Here is a 12,877-nt window from a genome sequence, read left to right as displayed (position 1 = left end):
TTACCCAAGACAGATGGGTATTGGATATCATTCACCACGGTTACAGGTTTTATTTCCATACCTTGCCTCCTTTCAAAGGCATGCCAGACATTCCTCCTCAACAAAGGAAAGAGGCTCACAGGCAAATTTCTCTGTTGCTCCAAATAGGGGCCATTCAGCCGGTTCCTGTGCCAGAAAGGCCTAGGATTTTATTCTCGCCTGTTCCTAGTACCAAAAAAGGGGAACACGTGGAGACCAATTTTGGATCTGTCTATCCTCAACACTTATCTGGACATTCTCAAGTTCAAAATGTTGACGTTACAACAGCTTTTACCTATGCTGGGCAAAGATCACTGGATGGTAACTTTGGATCTCAAGGAAGCTTACCTTCATGTTCCTATCAGACTAATTTGCAGGAAGTATCTGCGTTTTCGAGCTGGAAATTCTCATTATCAGTTCTCTGCATTGCCCTTTGGCTTATCTACTGCGCCAGAGTATTCACAAAGGTTCTGGCTCCAGTGATAGCTTTCTTCAGGCTAAAAGGAATACAAATCTATCCTTATTTGGACGACTGCCTGCTTCTGGCTCAAGGAAAGGACGTGCTTCTTCAGCATTTGGAATATGTGATAGCAGTGCTAAGATGCCTAGGGTATTCTGTGAACGAAATAAAGTCCAGTCAAGCACCCTCTCAAGACATGTGCTTTCTGGGCGTGAGACTGAATACAGCATCCCAGATGGCCTTTTTAACCCCGGACAAACAAAAGAATCTTTCTTTACTTCCATCAACTATCTCATCAGACCGGGCTGACTGCAAGGACAGTCCTTCAAGCCTTAGGGTTCATGGCATCTGTATTCTGGTACTTCCCAATGCCAAACTGCATATGAGGAAGCTACAATGGTATCTCAAAATGTATGGACACAGCACTGCCAGGATTTGGACACTGTCATTCAAATAATACCTTGCATTCAAAAGGAATTTTTGTGGTGGGCTCAGGAATGTCACCTAAACAAGGGACTCTCTGTGACCCGCCAGAGGCGCAGTCAGATTCTAACGACAGATGCCTCAGACACAGCTTGGGGAGCTCATCTGAATGGAAAGTGGATACAAGACAGTGGCCTGCCAGACTGCAGCATCTACATATCAACATGAAGGAGATGTTAGCAGTCCAGTTTGCATTACTGGCTTTCAAGGATTTACTTCTTCCAGGGCAGGTGTTGATTCTAACAGACAACACAACTGTCATGTGGTACATCAACAAACAAGGGGAACACATTCTTATCCTCTATGCAGGCAAGCAATGATTTTGTGGAGACTGCTGTTTGCAACTGAATCTTCAAACAAGGTTTCTGCCAGGAGCACAGAACTCCTTAGCAGATGTGTTAAGCAGGCAAATCATGGATCCCCACGAGTGGAAACTGGATCTTCATGTATTTCAGACTTTGACAGTGTCCTGGGAACTCCAGACATAGATCTGTTCGCTTCTCCACTAAACCACCAGCTGCCAAAGTTTTGCACGAAAAGGTTTCATCTCACAGCCTGGAAAGTGGATGCTCTTTCTTTCAGTTGGGAAAATCTTCATGTGTATGCCTTTCCACCTCTGCCTCTCCTCCCAAAGGTACTCCTAAAGGTCAGACAGGACAAGCCAAGGATGATTTTAATAGCTCCAGATTGGCCTCGGCAGCACTGGTACCCATTGCTGAGGAGTCTGGTAAGGAAGCCTCCATGGCCCTTACCTTTGATTCCACACCTATTGTCTCAGAAGGACGGCATCTACTGAATGTCAAGCTTCACTCTCTTCATCTAACAGCCTGGCATATTCTGTTTTGAACCATAGCAGGTCTCAGCTTCCTCAACAAGTTCTGAATGTGATTATGGAAGCCAGAAGACCTAGTACAAGGAAAGTGTATGCAGGGAAATGGAAGAGATTTTATTTTGGTGTGCAGCAAAGGATTTGATGTTTCTGAGCCAAATTTGAGTGTGGCTCTTCAATATCTTACTGAGTTATTGGACAAAGGTTTGTCTTTCTCTTCCATTAAGATTCATGCTGCAGCAATTTCAGCTCACTATGATTGTGACCCACCATTGTTTTCTCATCCTTTGTTTAAGCAATTTCTTAGAGGGCAAAGAATATAAGACCCCATAGAGCTCCTACTCCTGCTTGGGACCTCAATTTTGTGTTGGAGAAACTTACTCTACAACCTTTTGAGCTCGCGGCTACTGCTGAATTGAAATATTTGTCATGGAAGACTGCTTTTGTTGGCCATTACTTCTGCAAGAAGGGTTTCTGAATTGGCAGGCCCTTATGGCGGTTGAGCCTTTTTGATTTTCCATAAGGATAGGGTATCATTACGCACTAATCCTTCATTTATGCCTAAGGTGGTCTCTAGTGTGGCTTTAAACCAAACTATTCATTTGCCCACTTTTTATGCAGATCCCCAAAATAAGGGGGAAAAGATTTTGCACACTTTAGATGTACACAGGCAGTTGCGTTATTATTTAAGCAGGACTAAGGATTTTAGGCAGTCTCAGCAGTTGTTTGTTTCTTTTGCTTTGAGTTCTCAGGGCAAGCCTGTGTCAAAACAAACTATTTCTAAGTGGATTGGGTTTTGCATTGCATTTTGTTATTCCCATCATGGCAAGGAGATTCCAGCTGGGATCAGGCCTCATTCCACTAGGGCTACTGCCACTTCAACAGCATTTCTAAGGGGGGTGGCAACTAAGGATATTTTGGAGGCAGCTACTTGGAGTTCAGTGCATACTTTAAGCATTACCACCTTCCTCTCTACTCTAAATCTAGGGCTGGTTTTGCTACGGCTATTTTGCAGGGTATGTTGACAGCTCCAGCTTCTTTATGATTTGTTTCTTCACCACTTTATTTGGTACCTCGCCTTTTCACCTTATAAAGTATAATTATCCTAGTGTTTCTATTCCTTTATACCCCATTCAGTACAAACTCATGTAATTAATCAATTAATTATTTAAAGGCATATACATACATTTATTTAAACACATTCTTATAAATTAAATGCATTCAAAATTACAAGTTATGATGTCAGGTTACTATCATGTGCATTACTATAACTATAATATTTTAATATTAATATATATATATATATATATATATATATATATATATATATATATATATGTATATATATAAATTAAATACATTCAAAATTACAAATTACAAATGTCAGATTACTATCACTGTTCATTCCACTGGTTGCAAAAGTTGCCGTGGGAGTTATTTACCTGCTGTAAACATGCAACAATTGTATTTGATCTAGTTCATCTCATACCATTCTATATCTAGATAGCTAATAATACTATAGGGATCTACTTCATATACAAATTCCAAACCAAGCTGGTTCTGTTCAAATCTCAAGGCATTGTTTATATAATAGGCTGTGGGCGGGAGGAAAAAAATGGTACATAGGTCAGACTAAAAGGAGGTGGGGTAAAATCCTGGAACATCTAAAGGACTTCAGGAACAAAGTCTTTATTCAGTAGCAGAGCACTTTTGGTCATACATGGGGGTAATAATGTCGGTTTTGTTTTATAGTGTTTTGGCTGGTCATTTTTTAAAGATGGTGTAAGTTTAAAGATGATTTAGATAAGTTGGAGAATACGGGTAGTATAAATTATAAAACTTTGCAATAAATCAGAGGAATAGAAAAAGTTCTAATATTATTGAATTTTTATTAATTAATTTTGTCACTGGGTCTCTGTGACCCGCCAGAGGCGAGTCAGATTCTAACGACAGATGCCTCAGACACAGCTTGGGGAGCTCATCTGAATGGAAAGTGGATACAAGACAAGTGGCCTGCCAGACTGCAGCATCTACATATCAACATGAAGGAGATGTTAGCAGTCCAGTTTGCATTACTGGCTTTCAAGGATTTACTTCTTCCAGGGCAGGTGTTGATTCTAACAGACAACACAACTGTCATGTGGTACATCAACAAACAAGGGGAACACATTCTTATCCTCTATGCAGGCAAGCAATGATTTTGTGGGAGACTGCGTTTGCAACTGAATCTTCAAGCAAGGTTTCTGCCAGGAGCACAGAACTCCTTAGCAGATGTGTTAAGCAGGCAAATCATGGATCCCCACGAGTGGAAACTGGATCTTCATGTATTTCAGACTTTGACAGTGTCCTGGGGAACTCCAGACATAGATCTGTTCTTCTCCACTAAACCACCAGCTGCCAAAGTTTTGCACCTAAAAGGTTTCATCTCACAGCCTGGAAAGTGGATGCTCTTTCTTTCAGTTGGGAAAATCTTCATGTGTATGCCTTTCCACCTCTGCCTCTCCTCCCAAAGGTACTCTAAAGGTCAGACAGGACAAGCCAAGGATGATTTTAATAGCTCCAGATTGGCCTCGCAGCACTGGTACCCATTGCTGAGGAGTCTGGTAAGGAAGCCTCCATGGCCCTTACCTTTGATTCCACACCTATTGTCTCAGAAGGACGGGCATCTACTCAATGTCAAGCTTCACTCTCTTCATCTAACAGCCTGGCATATTCTGTTTTGAACCATAGCAGGTCTCAGCTTCCTCAACAAGTTCTGAATGTGATTATGGAAGCCAGAAGACCTAGTACAAGGAAAGTGTATGCAGGGAAATGGAAGAGATTTTTATTTTGGTGTGCAGCAAAGGATTTGGATGTTTCTGAGCCAAATTTGAGTGTGGCTCTTCAATATCTTACTGAGTTATTGGACAAAGGTTTGTCTTTCTCTTCCATTAAGATTCATGCTGCAGCAATTTCAGCTCACTATGATTGTGACCCACCATTGTTTTCTCATCCTTTGTTTAAGCAATTTCTTAGAGGGCAAAGAATATAAGACCCCACGTGAGCTCCTACTCCTGCTTGGGACCTCAATTTTGTGTTGGAGAAACTTACTCTACAACCTTTTGAGCCTGCGGCTACTGCTGAATTGAAATATTTGTCATGGAAGACTGCTTTTTTGTTGGCCATTACTTCTGCAAGAAGGGTTTCTGAATTGCAGGCCCTTATGGCGGTTGAGCCTTTTTTGATTTTCCATAAGGATAGGGTATCATTACGTACTAATCCTTCATTTATGCCTAAGGTGGTCTCTAGTGTGGCTTTAAACCAAACTATTCATTTGCCCACTTTTTATGCAGATCCCCAAAATAAGGGGGAAAAGATTTTGCACACTTTAGATGTACACAGGCAGTTGCGTTATTATTTAAGCAGGACTAAGGATTTTAGGCAGTCTCAGCAGTTGTTTGTTTCTTTTGCTTTGAGTTCTCAGGGCAAGCCTGTGTCAAAACAAACTATTTCTAAGTGGATTGGGTTTTGCATTGCATTTTGTTATTCCCATCATGGCAAGGAGATTCCAGCTGGGATCAGGCCTCATTCCACTAGGGCTACTGCCACTTCAACAGCATTTCTAAGGGGGGTGGCAACTAAGGATATTTTGGAGGCAGCTACTTGGAGTTCAGTGCATACTTTCTCTAAGCATTACCACCTTCCTCTCTACTCTAAATCTAGGGCTGGTTTTGCCACGGCTATTTTGCAGGGCATGTTGACAGCTCCAGCTTCTTTATGATTTGCCAGCCTCCCTTACCTCTGCTTTGGGATTCTACCCAAGTGTTAGGACTGCAGCAATGTGGGATGAAGAACATAGTACAGTTTTGTACCTACCATAAATGTAGATGTTCAAGATCCACATTGCTGCAGTCAATACCCCTCCCTCCTTCCCCTCTGTGTTTAGGGGTGGTTGTGTGGGTGGGGTTGTACTTTGTAAATTGTATATATTGTATATATATTGGGTACAGGAGTGTTTGGTGTTTTTTGGTTTTGGCCTTATCTTTTTAGGGTCTTCTGACATCTGGGGCAAGAAAAGACTGAGGATATGACGTCGGTCATGCGCATTTGTACCCTGACGTCCTGACGTCAGACTAATGCGCCCTGACCGACGTCAGCCTTATACTTTGGTATTCGGGCCGACTGGGACAGCGGACTACCCAAGTGTTAGGACTGCAGCAATGTGGATCTTCGAACATCTACATTTATGGTAGGTACAAAACTGTACTTTTCTTCACCACTTTATTTGGTACCTCGGCCTTTCACCTTTAAAGTATAATTACATCCTAGTGCTCTATTCCTTTATACCCCATTCAGTATAAACTCATATAATTAATCAATTAATTATTTAAAGGCATATACATACATTTATTTAAACACATTCTTATAAATTAAATACATTCAAAATTACAAGTTATGATGTCAGGTTACTATCATGTGCATTACTATAACTATACATTTTAACACATTATATATATATATATATATATATATATATATATATATATATATATATATATATATATATATATAAATTAAATACATTCAAAATTACAAATTACAATGTCAAATTACTATCACTGTTCCACTGTTCATTCCTCTGGGTTGCAAAGTTTTATAATTTATAATACATCTGCATTCCAACTTATCTAAATCATCTTTAAAACTTCCCCATCTTTAAAAAAGCGGTTGAGCAATATCTTTTTCAAGCAACTTAATGTCAAAAAACACAGTCACCTCTTTGGACAACAATCGTTCCAGTTGGACAAACTTCTCCATATTACCATCATCACTTCTGGTCCCCCACAGGTAATCCTTTGCCAATTATAGCTCTCTTTCTCGCAGACGGTCAGTTAATAACACACCTTCAGTACTCCTGACATCCTCCATTCTTCTCAAGGGCAGAAATTCAGCCATCAAAGCTTGCTGCGTAACTCCAACACTAATAAAAACACTCACAGTCTCATCAACAAAAAAACACAAATATCAAGCTTAACACAGGAAAGATCACATATAGTTTCTTCACCACTTTATTTGGTACCTCGGCCTTTCGCCTTCAAAGAATAATTACATCCTAGTGCTCCATTCCTTTATACCCCATTCAATACAAACTCGTAATTAATCAATTAATTATTTAAAGGCATATACTTAAAATTATTTAAGCACATTCTTATAAATTAAATACATTCAAAATTACAAGTTATGATGTCAGGTTACTATTATGTGCATCACTATAACTATACATTTTAACACACATATATATATATATATATATATATATATATATGAAATAAATACATTAAAAATTGCAAATTATAATGTCAGATTACTATCAATATTCAGTCCTCTGTGTTGCAAAGTTGCACGTAGGAAGTTATTTACTGCTGTAACTTTCCTATACGGCTTGAATTGTATTTGATCTAGTTCTGTCACATACAATTCTATATCTAGATATTTAATACTATCAGGATCTACTTCATATACAAATTCCAAACCATGACTGGTTCTGTTCAAATCTCAAGGCATTGTTTATATAATAGGCTGTGGATGTGAGAGGGAAAAATGGTACATAGGTCAGACTAAAAGGAAGGTGAGGGTAAAAATCCTGGAACATCTAAAGGACTTCAGGAACAAAAATGTTTAGTCCAGTAGCTGAGCACTTTTGGTCCACACATGAGGGTAATAATGTCAGTTTGTTTTATAGTGTTTTGGCTCGATCATTTTTTAAAGATGGTGTAAGTTTTAAAGATGATTTAGATAAGTTGGAATGCAGATGTATTATAAATTATAAAACTTTGCAACCCAGAGGAATGAAAAGTGATAGTAATCTGACATTATAATTTGTAATTTTGAATGTATTTAATTTATATATATATATATATATATATATATATATATATATATATATATATATATATATATATATATATAAAATGTGTTAAAATGTATAGTTATAGTGATGCACATGATAGTAACCTGACATCATAATGTAATTTTGAATGTATTTAATTTATAAGAATGCGTTTAAATAAATTTAAGTATATGCCTTTAAATAATTAATTGATTAATTACATGAGTTTATATTGAATGGGGTATAAAGGAATGGAGCACTAGGATGTAATTATTCTTTGAAGGCGAAAGGCCGAGGTACCAAATAAAGTGGTGAAGAAAGTATATGTGATCTTGCCTGTGTGAAGCTTGCTGTTTGTGTTTTTATGTTGATGAGACTGTGAGCATTTTTATCTTGTAGCATAATCTACTACCACTAGGGTATACTTTTTCCCTGTGGAACTTGGGGTACGCAGAGGCCCCACAATATCCATAGCTACCCTCTGAAATGGCTCCTCAATCACAGGCAAATGCATCAAAGGAGCTTTCACCTTGTCTCCTGCCATGCCTACCTTTTGCATTGCTCACAGGTCCTGCAGTACCCTGTTACATCTGTGGAAATTCCAGACCAATAGAAGGTCTGCATAATACATCTCTTGGTATGTTTTATGCCCATATGACCTTCAAAGGGAATATCATAGGCTATGGCTAAAAGTACCAGATGGCAGGCACTGGGTACTAGCAACTGCTGTATTCTCTCATCTTCTAGCCCTCCCTCAGGGGTCCACTCTCTATGCAGTAACCCTTTGTCCCAGTATACAGATTCCCCCTTCCCATGAGAATCAGGTGCCTCACTAGCTACCTGCATTAGGCCTTGAAATGTAGGGTCTGAGAGCTGAGCTTGTCTCAACTCTCTCTTTGTAACCCCTCCCAGCTCCCCTTCCACAGGAAGTCTGGTATCCTCTGACAGCAGTGCCTCACTGTCAGCCTGGGTACTACTACTCACCTCTACCCTTGCAGTCACTCTGTGCAAGGGAACATTAGTACCCACAAGTAGCTCTGGCTCACCTTCAGTCTCACTGCTACAGGGTAGCTCCCTCCTTGATGTAACCACCTCACTAGTCCTGGCTGCAAGTGTGCAGTCTGTCTGGGTCTCCCCCAGGCTACCAGACCCACAGCTTGACTGCATGTAACTGCATGTACACATGGTACTGCATTATCAAATCATTCCCTATCAGGACATCTGCAGGGATATCCTCAAACACACCTACTTGCTGAATTCCTTTTCCACCCTCCCAGTCAAGGTGAAACCTTGCCAAAGGTATTTGGAATGGGGTCCTCTTAAAGCTCTGATTGGAGTAGACTGCCCAGGCAAATAGTGCTCCTCTGTAACCATTGCAGACTTCACAATGGTTATGTCAGAGGCTGTCTCTCTCAGCAATGGTCTCTTTGCCATTCACTAAGAAAGGATATAACCTCTTGTGGTAGTTTGGTACCCTTGTCGTCTCAAGACAACCTATTGTTGGCATTTTGTCATTCCCACCTTTTGCTCCCCACCTTACCTTCGTGGACATCTATATGCCACATGGCCCCACTGGTTGCATTCAAAACATATAACCCTAGGTCCTGGATGTGTACCTGGACTAGTGGCTTCCCCTGCATCTGGTGGACTCTGTTGGGGCAGTCTGGGCTGCCCACCATGGGTACCCATAGACCCATGAGCAGCACTGGGTGTCTTTTCCTGTGCAGAGATGTTCTGCTTGCTAGGTATAGGTCTCCCTTTTCCCCCAACTCATCTACAGTAAGGCATTGTCTATCAGCTAACCAGATCCTCATGTCCTCAGGCAAAGTGCTAAGGGCTTGTTCCCTCACCAAAAGGTCTGCCAGCCCTTCAAAAGTGGTGACCTGACATCCACTCACCCACCTATGAAAATAAGTGCTTAGTGCAGCAACATACTCACACACACTTTCATCTGCCTTGCGTCTATGCTCACGAAACTTTTTCCTATACGGTTCAGGTGTTAGCTTAAAAAATTCTAGCAAACAGTTCTTTACAACATTATAATTTAAAAAGTCAACATCAGATAGTTTGGAAAGAACATTTACAGCTTTACCATGGAGTAAGGGGGTCAGGAAATGTACCCACAGATTTTGGTTAACATCATACTCTTTACATATTCTCTCAAACATATGAATGAAACTGTCAAAATGACCCCCCTCTGTAAACTGTGGAAGAGATTTACTAACCTTTGTTGCTTCTGGGGTCTGATTACTCCCTTCCTCATTGCCTCCATGACTCTGGTGAAGAGTCAGCATCTCATTTTCATGTTGCTCTGCCTTTCCTTCTCCACAGCTTCTATTTCCAAATGCCTGGCCTCAAACTCAAGTCTCTTTAGCTCCAGATGGATTTTTAAGTCCTCTGTAGAAATGTTGAGCTGTCCATTCTCTGAGTGTGGTTCATCTCCATGGCCAGTCTGATCATCCTCCTGGTTGCTATTTTTTGCTGCAGCTGTGACTAAAGCTTTAATTATGTCTGCTTTAGTCAGGCTTCCATGCACCAGTCCTTTAGCCTGGCACATCTCAGCCAACTGGCTCCTTGTCAGCTTACCATACTCCTCTGCTGACATGCTTGCCTGCTCTCCCTGACTAACTAAGCTAACAAATGAAATAAAACAATTATGATCTGAACTCTGAATGTTCACTGCATGGCTGATTTAGAGTACAAAATGCCTTCAGTGATCACTGTACGCAAGCTACAGGAATTCACTATCCATGCCACTACAAGCCAAACAATTAATATGTGATGTGGCTAACTCACCACTATCAACCAATTAATATTTGATGTGGATATTCCACCACTGCTAAACAATTAATATGTAATGCCCGTGCACTGGCCCAGTAATCAAGGAGCCTCAATCCTCACCACTAACACCAGTGAGGGATGTGCACATTGGGAGGATAACAAGTACACACACAGTAAAGTACACTTTCTCTTAAGATCACACAGAGATCACAGTCAGTCTGGGGTTGGTTTCTCCCTTTCTCTCCAGATCCCCAATAAGACTCCTCACTCGCACAGCTATAGGGTTTAGATTTCAGCCGCGTGGTCAAACTAAATCCTCCAGCACTCTCTCTTTCGAGCCAGTGCTTAGTGTCCCTGCCCAAGTAGCTGACATACACACACACTTTGAGATCTGATTTATATAGAAACACACAGACACTCCTGGGGAAGGCTGGCACAGGTTCACTAGCTATGCCCCTTCTGCCTAGACTAAGGTAGTACCAACTAGTATCAGCTACTATAAAGGCCCTTACCAAGGGGTGTCCAATTTTACTGTGCAATGTTATTATTATCCAATTGGTAAGTGTGACTGAGACTTGAAGGCTATTTAGGAGTGGCTTGTACAGTATCACCAAATACATGCAAGTACCCTAAGAACTTAAATATCTCTACACAAAACATCCACAGTAAAAAGCTTTAAATATATTTAATAATAAATAATAAAAGCACAAGACAATACTTAGTAACTCAACACAGTGACAGCAGAGAGTTCAGAATCACAGGAAATACTTTAAAACAACATTGTAAGACAGTCTCACATAAATATAGAAAACATCTACACCAATCTATCTATATTCCTATCTATCTCTAAGAGAAATACTAAGATCTAAGTCTTACTTAAAGAGCAAAGCAAGTGCTGGTGAGATGATGTGTTCAGGTTCAGAAACAAATACAAAATGCCCTCTCTTTCTCTCTGAGATAGTTTTAAAATTGATAATACACATTACTACTGGATCATTTCAGATTACAGCATTCTTGTCACCTCTGCTTAAGTTCCCAGGCTCACAGAACTTAAAATTTAACATTTCTTTGTGATCTGCAGCTGCCAGGAAGTCACAGAGCAATAAAAGACACTTCACATGTGAAACCTAGCAATTATGTCTGTCTTAAGACAATAAAAGAAGCTCCTAGCCCAGGCATCCTGTCTCTTAGCTTGAGATCACACACAGTCATAACATTATTTACTTATCAGCTTATTGTCTTAGAGTTTGCAAGTTAAGTCTGTATGTCCCACTTTCTACCATAAAACATACATTACATAGTCATATACTTTATACACATTGCTGCTTTCTTCCAACAAGGTAACTGTGGTTACATTTTTGAAGGTCAGGACATAACACAGTTTTCTTACATTTGTGGAACAAGCCTGTGGATCATATTAATATTTACAATGACATGCAATTATTTGCAAAATTCTATCTAGCTGGGCTGGCAGCCTCTCAGTTTATCACAGGCTGTATGTCAACCTTAGTGTCAGATTCAACCTCTGCCCCCCCACCGACTGTGCCTAAGTTTGGCCACCATAATCATCAGAGTCTGCTCATACACTGACATCAAGTGGCAGAGGGCCTACACTCCTACTATCACATGTGATAAAAAGCAACAGACACAGGAAGAAGTTAATACCTACACTACTATTGTGTATTATATGCAACAAAGTAACAGTGCTGCCACTGATACAGAGAGTACAGCAATACACACAGCAATCCTGACATCAACAGCACACACTAAAATATCTCTGTAAATTGCTCAGCAGTACTGACATAAAAATGTTTGGCTTACCATCTGCAGATGAGATTCTCCTCTGTAATCCAGATAGTCCTGTAAGAAGTTAAGCAAGAGGTAAAGGCAACATCATCACAGTTAACAGTAACACAGGGGGGTACTACTTGTACCCTTTATATGTCCATTAACTATACTTTCAATGATAATGTGACTGTCAACTCTAACCTAAGCTAATAACTTTTGCAATTGTCAATCCCTCCCCTAAAAAAATACATATGACACAGAAGTAACTTTTAATTTGAATTGTTTTACTATACAACAGTATTCAACTGGTGAGATACCAATGCCTACCTGGAAGCTCCTCCTAGGATGTGCTTGCTGTCTCTAAAACTGTTGCTCCAACATCCAGGCATGCTGTACTGTGCTCTCCTGGGAGCTGTCTAGATCCCTGATATTGACCAGGAGCTCTTCATTGGATGTTAATGGTGGTTCCCTAGCAGGCACTCTCCCAGTACCCATCTGGTCATGGCCTACTACAGCTAGTCTCCTCTGTGCAGATGTGATCATGTCAGTGGCACTGTGGTGCACCTGCTCGTATGTCCTGCTGTGGCCACCCCATCATTCAGATCATTGACCACCAGTTCTTAAATTTGCATCTTATGTGCCATATCTC

This window comes from Protopterus annectens, chromosome 13.part0 (assembly GCF_019279795.1).
Source record: "Protopterus annectens isolate FY-2018-M chromosome 13.part0, PAN1.0, whole genome shotgun sequence".
NCBI classification, from domain to species: domain Eukaryota; kingdom Metazoa; phylum Chordata; order Ceratodontiformes; family Protopteridae; genus Protopterus; species Protopterus annectens.
The sequence above is the reverse complement of the archived record's forward strand: the minus strand, read 5'-3'. Positions refer to the sequence as shown.